Below are 16,289 nucleotides of genomic sequence, written 5' to 3' on the forward strand. Positions count from 1 at the left end.
AACACTGTAGTCCTCAAGGGATCAGTTCACAAAGGGTGCTGTAGGATGGGGGAAGAGGTTAGTATTTCCTCAGTGCACCACCATGATATGACCCTGGTCACTGAGAGCAAGCGAGATGCCATCAGCCAGACAGGAGTCAGACATTCACAGAAGCTCTGTGAGGATCAACAGACTGTCCCCACTGCAAGTTATCATCATCCTCCCAGAATGAGGCGATTATGGGTCCCCGCTCTCTCCCCATGACAGGGGCCTTATCACAGAGGATGTCAGCTGCCATCAGTCATCGGCAGTGTAATATCCTCACTGGATGTCCTCATCACCCTCCATGAATCCTGCGGCAATTAACACGTCCTCAGCCCTATGCCTCATCTGGACATCATCAGGGCCTCATGGCCAACATCCTCTCCTTCGACGACCTCCTCAGGCGAATGCCCTTCGACATCCTCCTCATTAGAGAAGAGGTTCCGCTGCTCCTCCCCCATTGTATTGTTATGGACCAGGGTTTAGAGAACCACAAAGTGTATCATGAAGTTCACCTGACCCACAACTTTGAATAGATTGTAGTATGGGGGGCACACGGCCCACTCCACAGGTGTGGTACAGCAGAAACAGAAAGTATTTTTTAAAGAAAAACAATGTTTATTCTATGAATTCAAGTTAACCTTTTTAAAACATACAGTGAACATCTTAGCAACCATCAATTCAAATATAACCCCCAAAGAATACAACACTTAGTAATTCTGATTAACTTCCCAAACAACGTCCAGACAAAAGAAACACCTTTGAACAGAAGCACATTAGGTTTACATTCACTACTGAGAACATTTATAATTCTGAATTCACCAAATGATCAAGAGATAGTCTTCTGATGGCAGAGAGAACAGCAGTACACCTGCTCTGTCTGGCTTCAGCTCCAACACTGAAAACAAAACTAAAACACACCCTGCAGCCTGCTCAAAAATGAAAGTAAAAAGCTGACAGAGGGCCCAGCTCCACCCACTCTCTGACATCACTACAGTAATAAACACCCATTTCTTAAAGGTACTCTTACTGCAGATATTTATATACACACCCATTTATAAACACCCATTTCTTAAAGGTACTCTCACATCACAGCAGTGGCAAGTTGTGTCGGGTGCAGCTGACAATAGCAATGCGTAAGACCCTCTGTGGAGAGCCACCACTTCCTCTTGATGGCGTTGTTCCGGTATTAGGTGCATCAAGTTCTGCCACTGATGTCTTCTTCTCTGCTGCCTGTGAGCAAGAAGAATGACAGTAATATCACCACACTCCATGGGCGGGATGCTCCGATCCCCCCGGTGGGTCGGAGAATCACCGGGGGGCAGCATAAACCCTGCCCGGCCGCCCCACGATATTCTCCTGCCCCCCAAAAATCCCCACGACCCGAATCACGGTGCGCGCCTCGGAGTATGGCGCGGACCGGCGCGACACAACGGGCCCTGGGGAGGGAGAGTGGAGAGGGGGGGTTGGGGAGGGTGTGTGCCAGGGAGGAGAGTGGGGGGCCGGGGAGGGCAAGTTATGGGTGGGTGTGTGCCGGGGAGGGGGGGGGGGGGGGGGGGGGGTTGGGGTGGGTGTGTGCCGGGGAGGAAAGTAGGGGGCCGGGGAGGGTGAGTGATGTGTAGGTGTGTGCCGGGGGGGGGGGGTTAGGGTGGGTGCGTGCCGGGAAGGAGGGGGGGAGGTTTGGGGATGGTGGATGCCGGAGAGTGGGGGTGTGTCCACCTGGCCATGCAGCCCATGGCACCTGGCTGCGGGGAGGGTGGGTACGGACAATGGTGCCGTGTCGTCTATACCCCCCGCCCCCACCACCCCAATTCCCCACCCCCTGCAGGCCGTTATGTTTGGTCATCACCCAACGATGTTGGCCGCCGTGGCAGGAGCTGCACTTCTACATGTTGCCCTGGGGTAGCTGGAGCAGGAGCGTGCCAGGGAGGCGGCAGAGGCTGCCGCAGAGGAACGTGCCGCAGGGAGGCAGGTGGCAGCTGCCCAGGCTGGAGGGCCACACGACAGGACGAGGAGGAGGATGAGGTGGTGGTGATGTCACGGCGATGGAGACACCCGATGAGGCCCCGTGTGTAACGACCCAGCTCGTCATACCGGGACCTCATGAACCGGGCATACAGGACGAGACTCCGGATGAGCCTGGAAACCGTGGCGCACATCTACCACCTGATGGCACACCTGGCACCGTGTGGCACTGGGGGAGTGGCCCGTGGTCGTCAAGGTTATGGTGGGCCTGAACCTCTATGCCACGGGGTCACTCCAGGTGCCGAGTGGGGACCTGTCCGGCATCTCACAGGCATCGGTGCACCGGTGCATCCGGGCAGTGCCAGACGCCCTATATGCCATTGCAGACCGCTCCATCCAGTTCCCTGTGGACCGGCCCAGCCAGGATGCCCGGGCAGTGACAGACGCCCTATATGCCATTGCGGACCGCTACATCCAGTTCCTTGTGGACCGGCCCAGCCAGGATGCCTGGACAGTGGGCTTCACTGCCGTGGCCGGGTTTCCCATTGTCCAGCGCGCGATTGATGGGATGCACGTCGCCGTGTGGCCACCTGCGGATAACAGGGCCGTGTTCACCAATAGGAAGGGGACCTATTGCAGGAACATTCAGGTGGTCTGTGATCACCGCATGATGACCCTGCACGTCTGCGCCCGGTACCCGGGAAGTGTACATGACTCATTCGTATTGGCGCAATCTTTCATCCCCACCATGTTCGAGGGGCACCCCCCCCCCCCCCCCCCCCCACCACGGCTAAGGGCCTGGTTGCTGGGTGACAGGGGTTACCCCTTGCGGTCGTGGCTGATGACGCCTCTACGGAGGCCACAGACCGACGCAGAGATCGGCTACAACAATGCCCATGCAGCGACCAGGGGTGTGATAGAGAGGTCCCTTTGGCTGTTGAAGATGCGCTTCAGGTGACTGGATTTCTCTGGAGGGGCTCTCCAGTACCCGTCAGAGAGGGGCGGCTGCATCGTTGTGGTCTGCTGCGTCCTGCACAACATAGCCCAGCAGAGGGGCGATGTGCTGGAGGCAGAGGGGGGGGTAAGGGGAGGAGCAGCATGAGGAGGTGCAGACCTACCCACACGAGGAGGATGGGGGCAATGGTCAGGACAGATGAGGTGGACATGGACGGGAGGCTGCCCACCGTTACCAGCTGGGCCAGCGGGCACGGGACAGGCTGATTGCCGCCCCTGTCTGTGCCTGGGTATCGTCGGCCAGCACGGACTAGGGGGAGTGGGAATCGCCGAGTATGGGCACAGATTGCACACCACGGCACCAGCCTACCACCCTCACCCTACCAACCCAACACCAACCACCCTCACCCCCCCCCCCCACCCAACACCAGCCACCCTCACCCCACCCGCATGCAAACCACCCCTCCGTTGCACATCCACGTGCGGCACAACGGGCCGGGCTCACACGGTCGCCGGAGGAATCGTGTCTATTGGAGGCCATGGAGGATGATGACAACCCGCTCTGTGATGAGCTCTGGGTCTACATCGTTGGACAATGTCTGACCCATGGCCACAGTACCACCCTCCACCCGGACCGTCCCTCCATGCGGCCGTGACACTGCAGCGCACGGTCCCGTCGTCTGCCCGGGGGGATGGCGAGGGTGACTCGGGGGGACTACATCTAGGCGGTTCCCCAGGCGGTGCAGCAGAACTGGAGGTGGACTCCTGTGATTCCTGCCCTGTGACTAGGGGCCCCTTTGGCGGTTGTTTCCTGGGGCGGCCCGACCTATATGGGCCACACTGCGGCTCGGGCGACTGAGATGGTGAGCTGCCAGCCTGTTCTGCCCGCTGCCCACCAGATGTACCTGGGACAGAAGGGGGGGGGGGGGGTCACGGTGTTCTGGGACCTCCCCTACAGGGGGACCCAGAACGGGCCCCAACACCTCCTCCTCCCTCGGGGTGCCCGATGGCCCCCGGGCCTCTACATGGGTCGGGAATGCGAACGGACCGAGCACCCGACATACCCCCGACACCTGGTGCTGCCAGTCCGGGAGGCCCGCCCTAGTATGAACAAGGGTCTGCAAGTTTTCAGCCATGCAGCTCAGGGAGTTGGCCATCCCTGTCTGTGTCTGGGCGGCACCGGCCAGCACTTGGGCAATGGCGCCAATGCCCTCAGCGGTGGCCTGCAGAGACTGGGCCATTGCCTGCTGAAACGGGGCCACGGCATTGAGTGCCTCTGCGATCTGCTGCTGGGTCTGGCTCACGGCTTCCTGTGGCTCATGGCTTCATGGCAGCCATGTCCTGGGCCACGGATGCCGCCCGCACGAAAAGCCCCAGGCCTTGAAAACTGCGACCCATGTCTGACACCGTCGCAACAATTGCCTCTACCGCGGACACCACCCGTGTGGTGTCGGTCTGGGTGGTACGCATGACCGGCACCACTCCCTGTTCCTGCACGTGGGTGGACTCCTCCACCTGCGTCTGCAGCTGCCACAAGCCGGCCATCACCCCCTTCGATCGTCCCTTGGTCTATGGGTGGGTGTGGTAACTCCAGGAACCCAGGACCCTTCTGGGCAGCAGATGGTTGCTTGCACCGGGCTGCCCTCCGACTGCCCGGCGCCTCAGCTGCTCCTGCCTCCACCTGCTGTGGATGGGAGGGATATTGGGGAAAGGGGGATATGGGGGAAGGAGGCGTATGGGTGGATATGGGGAAAGGGGGGATATGGGGAAAGGGGGGACATGGGGAAGGGGTATTGGGGAAGGGGTATTGGGGAAGGGGTGATATGGGGAAAGGTACATATGGGGAAAGGGGGGATATGGGGAAAAGGGGGATATGGGGAAAGGGGGGTTGATGGAAGGAGGAAAAGGGGGATATGGGGAAAGGGGGATGATGGAAGGAGGAAAGGGGGGATATGGGGAAAGGGGGGATATGGGGAAAGGGGGGATATGGGGAAAGGGGGGATAAGGGGGATATGGGGAAGGGGTATTGGGGAAGGGGTGATATGGGGAAAGGTATATGGGGAAAGGGGGGATATGGGGAAAGGGGGGATACGGGGAAAGGGGGGGATATGGGGAAAGGGGGGATATGGGGAAAGGGGTATATGGGGAAAGGGGTATATGGGGAAAGGGGGGATATGGGGAAAGGGGGATGATGGAAGGAGGAAAGGGGGCAGGCAGTGGGGGATCTCACTTGCCGCTGCGCGGTGGGCGGCCATTTTTCCTGGTCTCTGGGGTGCGGGTGTCTTTTGTGCAGTGACGAAGCGCATGCGGGTGACGCCGTCGCAAATGGCGTTGCGCTGCTACTAGCCCATTCCCGGCCAGAGAATTCGCAACGTTTCGGGGGGACCAACGCCAGAGTGATTCACGCCGTTTTTGGCACTGGTTTCGGGACATCGCACTGATTCACAGAGAATCCTGCCCCATGTTCCTGACAATCTCCTCAATGTAGTAACAAAGAGAGATACTTGACAGTTAGTGTTTGTCTGCTAAGGACCATTCTTTGTCCATTTATTGTCTGCAGCTGTCTTTCAAAGCCCACTGACTCATTTCCTGGCCACAGCATTGATGCCCAGTCCTTAGTTCACTTGCTGGTTGGGCAAGATCCCACGCCACACCCCTCCCCCACACCACATGATTGAGTGGCCACAGCTCTGGCCATTCTAATGTAGCCTGAGTTCTCATCTTCGGCACAGGCCGTGTCCTAACCATTGCTCCAAGGCCTTGCGCTTAGCGAGGCCTGTGGGCGAATTTGTCAATGTGCATTTCAGCACAGAGTGAAGGATTAGGAATGCTAGCCTTGGGCAATGTACCATGGCCACCTTTCTAATGGGGTATAATTCATTGCCCAGTCGGACAATGCTACAGCCACACCATAGCATTCATTGAATCTGGAAGTCTGCATCAAGGTTATATGCTGAGTAGCAATCATTGGCACTCACACACATAAGTACTGTTCAAGTGAGCACAATTGTTTGACTAGTCTGACTCCAAGATGTCAATTGAACTCAAGCTAAATGGTCTCTTCTGCAACGGGATACTGATCATTGAAATATTTTTCTAATATGCCTGTTCTTGATTACATTCCACCTCCATAAACACCTCCCCCACCACCCTGAGATTGCGTGGAACCTTCGAGACTGTGTTGACTCCCACCAGGGGCCACCCCTCGCAAAATCCCCCTTCGCACTGATGCCGGTTCTCCAGGCTACCCTTCCCTCTGTGCAGCCTTTCAAAGAAGCTCATGGACCTGCTCCAAAAGGCAGCCTCAAATACCCTACCTTTCAAACTTGTCTGTGACACCCCCTCCCCTCTTGACTGTGAAGATGCAAAGCCACTCTGCAAGTACAACATCGACTTGTGTGCGCTCACCTCTGAGCTCCCCTCGGACCTCTGCTCACCAGGTGCACATGTTTTCAAACCAGTCACACATCGTGCTATTCTGATACACACCGCAATGGAAGTTTAATTTGACATTGGAGTATTATTCCAACGTATGTGCCCTATAATGATATGCTGATGTATTGGAACATAGACATAGGACATTGAACACACAGTGCAGAAGGAGGCCGTTCGGCCCACCGAGTCTGCACCGACCTACTCAACCTCTCGCTTCCACCCTATCCCCGTAACCCAATATCCCTCCTAACCTTTTTGGTCACTTAGGGCAATTTATCACGGCCAATCCACCTAACCTGCACGTCTTTGGTCTGTGGGAGGAAACCGGAGCACCCGGAGGAAACCTACGCAGATACGGGGAGAATGTGCCGACTCCGCACAGATAGTGACCCAGCGGGGAATCGAACCTGGGACTCCGGCGCTGTGAAGCCACAGTGCTAGCCACTTGTGCTATTATAATGACATACCTGGTGTTTAATGGTGGGAAATGCAGCCTGCCACTGATGCAGGGAGGGGACGATCGTGTCCTGCATTTATGCTGCCGTGAAACACGTTTAAGTCCTTCTCACGATATTTTCCACTTGCGCCGCCAAACCCAATTTCAATTTGTTTCAATTCTTTACAACCTGTTAATCTCTAACTTTTTCCAGTTCTGATGAAAGATCATCGACCTGAGGTTAACTCTGTTTCTCTCTCCAGCGATGCTGCCTGACCATCTCCAGCTGCTCTGTGTACCTAGTTTGTGTAATAATCGCTCATTGTAATTTAGCTCCCTGCAAATTAAGGGTAGCACTGTAGCATAGTGGTAAGCACAGTTGCTTCACAGCTCCAGGGTCCCAGGTTCGATTCCCGGCTTGGGTCACTGTCTGTGCGGAGTCTGCACGTTCTCCCAGTGTCTGCGTGGGTTTCCTCCGGGTGCTCCGGTTTCCTCCCACAGTCCAAAAATGTGCAGGTTAGGTGGATTGGCCATGCCAATAAGAACATAAGAACTAGGAGCAGGAGTCGGCCATCAGGCCCCTCAAGCCTGCTCCGCCATTCAATGAGATCATGGCTGATCTTTTGTGGACTCAGCTCCACTTTCCGGCCCGAACACCATAACCCTTAATCCCTTTATTCTTCAAAAAACTATCTATCTTTACCTTAAAAACATTGAAAGAAGGAGCCTCAACTGCTTCACTGGGCAAGGAATTCCATAGATTCACAACCCTTTGGGTGAAGAAGTTCCTCTAAACTCAGTCCTAAATCTACTTCCCCTTATTTTGAGGCTATGCCCCCTAGTTCTGCTTTCACCCGCCAGTGGAAACAACCTGCCCGCATCTATCCTATCTATTCCCTTCATAATTTTATATGTTTCTATAATATCCCCCCTCATCCTTCTAAATTCCAACGAGTACAGTCCCAGTCAACTCAACCTCTCCTCGTAATCCAACCCCTTCAGCTCTGGGATTAACCTCGTGAATCTCCTCTGCACACCCTCCAGTGCCAGTACGTCCTTTCTCAAGTAAGGAGACCAAAACTGAACACAATACTCCAGGTGTGGCCTCACTAACACCTTATACAATTCCAGCATAACCTCCCTAGTCTTAAACTCCATCCCTCTAGCAATGAAGGACAACATTCCATTTGCCTTCTTAATCACCTGTTGCACCTGTAAACCAACTTTCTGTGACTCATGCACTAGCACACCCAGGTCTCTCTGCACAGCAGCATGCTTTAATATTTTATTGTTTAAATAATAATCCCGTTTGCTGTTATTCCTACCAAAATGGATAACCTCACATTTGTCAACATTGTATTCCATTTGCCAGACCCTAGCCCATTCACTTAACCTATCCAAATCCCTCTGCAGACTTCCAGTATCCTCTGCACTTTTCGCTTTACCACTCATCTTAGTGTCATCTGCAAACTTGGACACATTGCCCTTGGTCCCCAACTCCAAATCATCTATGTAAATTGTGAACAATTGTGGGCCCAACACGGATCCCTGAGGGACACCACTAGCTACTGATCGCCAACCAGAGAAGCACCCATTAATCCCCACTCTTTGCTTTCTATTAATTAACCAATCCTCTATCCATGCTACTACTTTACCCTTAATGCCATGCATCTTTATCTTATGCAGCAGCCTTTTGTGTGGCACCTTGTCAAAAGCTTTCTGGAAATCCAGATATACCACATCTGTTATCAACTGCACTGGTAATGTCCTCAAAAAATGCCACTAAATTAGTTAGGCACGACCTGCCCTTTATGAACCCATGCTGCATCTGCCCAATGGGACAATTTCTATCCAGATGCCTCGCTATTTCTTCCTTGATGATAGATTCCAGCATCTTCCCTACTACCGACGTTAAGCTCACTGGCCTATAATTTCCTGCTGTCTGCCTATCTCCTTTTTTAAACAGTGGTGTCACGTTTCCTAATTTCCAATCTACCGGGACCACCCCAGAGTCGAGTGGATTTTGGTAAATCATCACTAGTGCATCTGCAATTTCCCTAGACATCTCTTTTAGCACTCTGGGATGCATTCCATCAGGGCCAGGAGACTTTTCTACCTTTAGCCCCATTAGCTTGCCCATCACTACCTCCTTAGTGATAACAATCTTCTCAAGGTCCTCACCTGTCATAGCCTCATTTCTATCAGTCACTGGCATGTTATTTGTGTCTTCCACTGTGAAGACCGACCTAAAAAACCTGTTCAGTTCCTCAGCCATTTCCTCATCTCCCATCATTAAAACTCCCTTCTCATCCTCTAAAGGACAAATATTTACCTTAGCCACTCTTTTTTGCTTTATATATTTGTAAAAGCTTTTGCTGTCTGTTTTTATATTCTGAGCAAGTTTACTCTCATACTCTATCTTACTCTTCTTTATAACTTTTTTAGTGGCTTTCTGTTGCCCCGTAAATATTTCCCAGTCCTCTAGTCTCCCACCAATCTTTGCCACTTTGTATGATCTTTCCTTCAATTTGATACTCTCCCTTATTTCCTTAGATATCCACGGTCGATTTTCCCTCTTTGTACCGTGCTTCCTTTTTGTTGGTATAAACCTTTGCTGAGCACTGTGAAAAATCGCTTGGAAGGTTCTCCACTGTTCCTCAACTGTTCCACCATAAAGTCTTTGCTCCCAGTCTACCTTAGCTAGTTCTTCTCTCATCCCATTGTAATCTCCTTTGTTTAAACACAAAACACTAGTATTTGATTTTACTTTCTCACCCTCCATTTATATTTTAAATTGCACCATATTTTGCTCTTATTATCCAAAAAGGTTAGGTGGGATTACTGGGTTACGGGGATAGATTGGAATTGTGGGCTGAAGTGGGGTGCTCTTTCCAAGGGCCAGTGCAGACTCGATGGGGTGAATGGCCTCCTTCTGCACTGTAAATTCTATGATAACTATGATCTGTGATAACTCCCTGTAATTTAACCTGTCCTGGCATCAGTCTGTTGCAAGCCAATCCACTAGCATTGAACAAAAATGCATAAAAAAAGCATACATTGTAAAAGTTATAACAGCAAAATAACACTTTCTCTAAACGTACACAGGTTAGATGACAATATTTATGAAGGGTTTGTGTGAAAGTTTATGTTCATAAAACGTAATGCTTGAGTTTTTGATGTGCAGATGTTTACTCTTTGGGCTTCACACTGTGTGGGAGCCACGTGTCAGATGGTTTAAGGGAGCCTTTAAGGCATTTAATGCTCGTGCCAGAATAGCTGCATGTGCTAAATATCGGAATGTGCTTTTGGCTCAACTAGCCGGGAGAATGGAGACTTACTTCCTGTTCTGCTGTCTCTCAGCAACCAGTCTAATTGTTACTGAAAAAAATATGTTAACCGCCAGCTCCTTAAATTGGGTCATTCCAATCGAAACAGCTAACAAAGTATAAACAGGCTAGGAGCGCTGTTTTGAAAAGATTTACTGAACAACTTCATTAATAGAGATTGGTCTATGTTTCAACAGAACATCCCTTCTGTACAAGTTCAGCGCCCACAACAGGAAGCATCTGACCTCAGCCAACTCACAGAAACAAAAGAGCAGCTTCAGATATCTGGGCGTTATTTTTCTTCGAATGGGTTTTCCGGTTTCGTTGCAACTTGCCAGCTTCCCAAGATTATGCCTTTGAATAAGCCTAAATCAATGTGTGTATGTTAACTATGTGAAGCGATGTCCCCTGAGTGAGATTATCTTTAACTCGTAAATCATGGGTTCCATTCTGACCAGATAGATGTCTTTTACTTTCACCAATTGTAAAAGTCTTAATGTGGAATGGCTTCAGAACTGTGGACAACAATCTCGGAACTATTGTAGTGTGTCTCCCAACCCTAGGGTCAACTCAAAACTCGAGGCCTGGAGGGAAAATAGGATCAGTAGACTTAGGCAATAGTGGATGCTGTAGGAACAGGGGCCGGGATTCTCCGACACCCCACCGGGTCAGAGAATCCCCGGGGGGTGGCAAGAATCCCACCCCGCCACCCCGACTGCGGCTGCCCTATTCTCCGGCCCCTTTTTCGGGGGCCAGCGGGATTCCTGCCATGCCGATCGGGGGCCTGTGGCAGCGCCCCCCCTCCGCCAACGATTCTCTGGGTCCTGATGGGCCGAGTGGCCGTCCAGTTACTCCCCTCACGCACGGCGGGACCTGGCAGGTGAGTGTGTGGGGCCGGTCGTGTGGGGGACGCGGGGGGATCTGACCTGCGATCGGGGCCTAACAATCCTGCGGGCGGGCTGTTTCCGTGGGGGCCTTCTTTCCTCCGTGCCCCTGCAGGGCTCCGCCATTTTGCCCGGGTGCCGGCGCGGAGTAGAGAACCCCCGCGCATGCGCGGAAATACGCCGGCCGGTCTGCACATGCATAGAAATACGGCGGTCGCTCCGCGCACGCGTGAGATTACGGCAGCCGTTCCACGAATGCGTGAACTTGCGCTGGCCCTTTGGCGCCGGCTGCAGCGGTGCCAACCACACCGGCATCAACTTAGCCCCCGAAAAGTTGGAGAATTCCTCACTTTCTGTGGGACACTGTTGTCCACTGTTGACACCGGAGTAGTTGGCGCCGGTTTTTCCGCCGGCGTGGGGACTTAGTCCCCAGAAGGGAGAATCCCGCCCAGAATGTTTTGAAGGAACAATGTAGCGGGATCTTGCTTTGCTTTGAAACTATAGGTAGGATTTTCCAGTCCTGCCAATGGACTTTTGGCTGCCTCTCCAAATTTTCCATTCCCACCCTCCTGCTCCTGCTTTGGGCAGGACCAGAAAATCCCGGCCTATGTCTCAACTTTCCTGGGAACATTAGGTAGGACACTGGAGAGAAAAATGTCATGACATCAAACAGCTTTCTGTATGGGCCACTTCAGCAGCTTGTTAAGATACAGCCCTGTTTATGTGGAGCTGGAGTGAGATATGGGCCCAGACGAGGGAATGGCAGCAGGTTATTAATGATAAACAAAATAGAAAATGCTGGAAAGGCTCAGCAGGTCCGGCAGCATCTCTGGAGTGAGAGACACGGAGGCCGGGATTTTTCGCTGTGAGTCTGCCCCACTACCGCTGCTAGCGAGGATGGAGAATTTAGCACTCAACCATATATCCCATTCACTGCAGCAGAACCCGAGAACACCGCTGCCGGGAACATAGAATCATAGAATTTACAGTGCAGAAGGAGGCCATTCGGGCCATCGAGCCTGCACCGGCCCTTGGAGCGAGCACACTACTTAAGCCCACGCCTCCACCCTGTCCCTGTAACCCAATAACCCCGCCTAATCTTTTGGACACTAAGGGGCAATTGAGCTCTGAGGCAGCAGTGCTAACCTCTGTGCCACCGCGCTGCCCAGAGCGGACGGAGAATCCCACTGCCGTGAACGGGCAGAGAATCCCGCTGCTCTGTACGGGTAGAGAATCCCACTGCCATGCACGGGCAGAGAATCCCGCTGCCGTGTACGGGCAGAGAATCCCGCTGCCGTGTACGGGCAGAGAATCCCGCTGCCGTGTACGGTCAGAGAATCCCTCTGCCGTGAACGGGCACAGAATCCCACTGCCGTGTACGGGTAGAGAATCCCGCTGCCGTGAACGGGCGGAGGAACCCGCTGCTCTGTACGGGTAGAGAGTCCCGTGCCGTGTACGGGTAGAGAATCCCGCTGCCATGTACGGGCAGAGAGTCCCGTGCCGTGTACGGGTAGAGAATCCCTCTGCCGTGTACGGGTAGAGAATCCTTCTGCCGTGTACGGGCACTGAATCCCACTGCCCTGTATGGACTGAGAATCCCACGTTCACGGAATAGGTCCTCTTTCTATTTGTGAACACGGCCCTGTTATCTGACATGCATCCCATCGATCGCCCCCTGGACCACCAACCCCACCTCTATCCTCTCCGGCAAGCATCCTCCCCATCACTCGATCTCCCCGGCTTTCCCCTCTCCTCCCCGGCATGCACCCTCCCCAATCCCCCCTCACTCACCAACCCCTCCCTTATCCCTCCCTCTCCAGCCGCTCCCCAGCCCCTCCCCTCCCCCCAACACGTACACTCCAATGCCTTCTGCAATCCCCCCAACACCTGTGGCCGTGCCGTCACTTCTCCGGCGGCCGCCCCACGCTGACCCCTACTTCCGCGCTGGCCGGCGTCAACCAGCACGACCGGTTGACGCCGTGAAATACGTGGTTTGATTGATGGGACATTGGCCCATCCTGCTGCCGTGATCGGGTGGAGAATCCCGCTGCTGTGTACGGGCGGAGTGGAAAACACGGTGGTACAAGCAGATAGCACTGTGGCTTCACAGCACCAGGGTCCCAGGTTCGATTCCCTGCTGGGTCACTTGATGTGCGGAATCTGCACGTTCTCCCTGTGTCTGCGTGGGTTTCATCCAGGTGCTCTGGTTTCCTCCCACAGTCCAAAGACGTGAAGGCTAAATTGCCCTTAGTGACCAAAAAAAAGGTTAGGAGGGTTTATTGGGTTACCAGGATAGGGTGGAAGTGAGGGCTTAAATGGATTGGTGGTGGCTGGATGGGCCGAACGGCCTCCTTCAGCACTGTATGTTATGTAAATCCCGCTGACGTGAATGGACGGAGAATGAGTTTGAACTCTGAGAAATAAGTTTTGGCTGAGCGCCAAATTCTCCGTTCTGGCTCGCAGCGGTGATGGGCGAACGCGGATCAGAGAATGCCGGCCAGAGTTAATTCTCCGTTCTGGCTCGCAGCGGTGATGGGCGAACGTGGATCAGAGAATGCCGGCCAGAGTTCTCCGTTCTGGCTCACAGCGGTGATGGGCGAACGTGGATCAGAGAATGCCGGCCAGAGTTCTCCGTTCTGGCTCGCAGAGGTGATGGGTGAACGCGGATCAGAGAATGCCGGCCAGAGTTCTCCGTTCTGGCTCGCAGCGGTGATGGGTGAACGCGGATCAGAGAATGCCGGCCAGAGTTAATTCTCCGTTCTGGCTCGCAGCGGTGATGGGTGAACGCGGATCAGAGAATGCCGGCCAGAGTTCTCCGTTCTGGCTCGCATAGGTGATGGGTGATCGCGGATCAGAGAATGCCGGCCAGAGTTCTCCGTTCTGGCTCGCAGCGATGATGGGCGAACGCGGATCAGAGAATGCCGGCCAGAGTTAATTCTCCGTTCTGGCTCGCAGCGGTGATGGGCGAACGCGGATCAGAGAATGCCGGCCAGAGTTCTCCGTTCTGGCTCGCATAGGTGATGGGTGATCGCGGATCAGAGAATGCCGGCCAGAGTTCTCCGTTCTGGCTCGCAGCGATGATGGGCGATCGCGGATCAGAGAATGCCGGCCAGAGTTAATTCTCCGTTCTGGCTCGCAGCGGTGATGGGCGAAGGCGGATCAGAGATTGTCGGCCAGAGTTAACTTTCTGAGTGGATGTAACTTCTTCCGAACAGAATATTGGTAAACCTGTTGGGTTTTTATGATTTTTACTGTTACCTGGGGCTGGATTCTCCGCAGCCCCACGGCAAACTCGCGTTCGGCGCGGGGTCGGAGAATCCAATTTCACGCCAAGATCGGGCCCAGCGCCAGTTTGGCGATTCTCCAGGACTCCTTCGAGCCTGCTCTGCCATTCGATGTGATTGTGGCTAATGCTCTATTTCCATGCCATACTCCCACTCTCTCTCTCTTTGAGACACATTTGATGAATTCAAATGTTTGATCTGCACAGATGAAATTTGAACGCCCGTTCCCTGCATGATAACCCATTTATATTGCCACCTCAGAGTGAGAGGTTGGAGATTTGAATCGGAGATTCCTGAGCACACACGGGGAGATGGCAGGAGAATGGGGATGTGAAAAATATCAGCCATGAGCAAATGACAGCAGTCTCGATGAGCCGAATAGCCTAATTCTGCTTCTATGTCTTATGGTCTTACGGAGATGCTGAGGGGCTGTTTCCCCTGGTGGGAAATTATAGAACTAGGGAGCCATACCATTAAGTTAAGGGGTTGGCCATTTCGAACTGAGATGAGGAGAAACCTGTTCACTCAGAGGGTGAATTCATTCTCTGTAGAGTTGGGGATGCAGAGTCATTGGGCACATTCAATAAACATTTTTGGGTAATGAGGAGATTAAGGGATAGTGCAGGGACGTTTCTCTGTGAAGAAGATCAGCCACAACCTTATTGAAATGTGGAACAGGCTCAAAGGGCCGAAAGGCCTCCTCCAGCTCCTTACATTCGAAAAGACGAGGGCTCCGTCTCTACTATTAGATGCTGTCAGTTATCAGACAGTCAAAAGGCAAACAACAGTGACAAACAGAGTGGAAAGCACGAGGGAGCAACGCACACACAAAGGACAATACAAATAGATCCAAGGCATTGCAGCGAGAATTCTATGGAAGAAAATCATGGATCTACTTTCTGTAATGTTGTTCACTGTTTTGTTAAGCAGTACCCAGGAGAAATCTTTCCCAAACCCTTTCTCTCTTCAGTTAATTACCTCTTCCCTGGTAATGCATTACATGGAGGTGACTGAATTTCATTTGGACTTTTTGCCTTCTGCCTAAAAAGCTGTGTCCCGCACAGAGATAGCTGCTTTCTTCAGCTTTTATTAATCTGCTCTTTAAATCGTTAAGTCAACAAATTAAAATTCAAAGAGAGGGAAATAAAATGCTGGACAATAAGGAGCTCTTTGATTCTTGGAAGATGAACGGTCATGGTTTTAATAATTTAAGAAGCAGCATGCAGATCATGTGACTGCACAGAGAAAACCTTTATTGCTCACTTACTCGCTGCCAGGTTACATGTGTGCATAATTTTGTAAAATTTCTCGCACTCGTGCGTGGCACATGGACAAAGTTATTCTTGCGAATTAGCTCACAGAAATGCAGCCTAACATGTGATTACTACAAACTACGAGCTTTTGAGAAACGTGTGGCTTCATCTCCCACTCCAGTGATTTGGTTCATCATCTAGGCTAGTGCCCCAGTGCTACACAGTTGAAGGTGACTTTGAAGTATTGGCTTGTGTAGACTTGAGAGATGAACAGACACTTCCAACACTGATGAAGATTCAACTCAATTTTATAAACTACTTCTAACTAACTAACACACGATGACTGTGGGTCTAAATGATGCTAACTTAAACTAGAGACCTAAGCTTTGTCCGAACCAGTTGATTCTCTCAGCACGTGGTGTGAGTCTGTGCTGGGCTGGATGAGTTCCTGTTACACTGAGAGGCAGCACCCAGAATGAGCGGGAACCGTGGTGCCCTCTGCCTTTATTGTGTGTGTATTCTAACTGGTGATTGGCTGCGGTGTTTGTACATGTTGATTGGTCCCTGTGTGTGTCTGCACCATGATATACTGGTGTATATTATGACATCCCCCCTTTTATAAAAAACGTTGATGTAGGCATGTGATAATAAATAGTGTGGGTGCGTGGAGAATGTACCTAGCTACGTGTGAGGTGTGAAGACATATGTACAAATCTATATACAGGAAACAA

At 52.4% G+C, this 16,289-nt stretch overlaps 1 protein-coding gene across 2 annotated transcripts in view; it reads right to left on the bottom strand.

Annotated features, from left to right (window-relative positions):
* The window catches only part of LOC119976609, a 441,658-nt gene that overhangs the window by 167,374 nt on the left and 257,995 nt on the right, over nucleotides 1-16,289 (bottom strand). The window lies entirely within an intron of this gene.

This window comes from Scyliorhinus canicula, chromosome 1 (genome assembly GCF_902713615.1).
Source record: "Scyliorhinus canicula chromosome 1, sScyCan1.1, whole genome shotgun sequence".
Taxonomy (NCBI): Eukaryota; Metazoa; Chordata; class Chondrichthyes; order Carcharhiniformes; family Scyliorhinidae; genus Scyliorhinus; species Scyliorhinus canicula.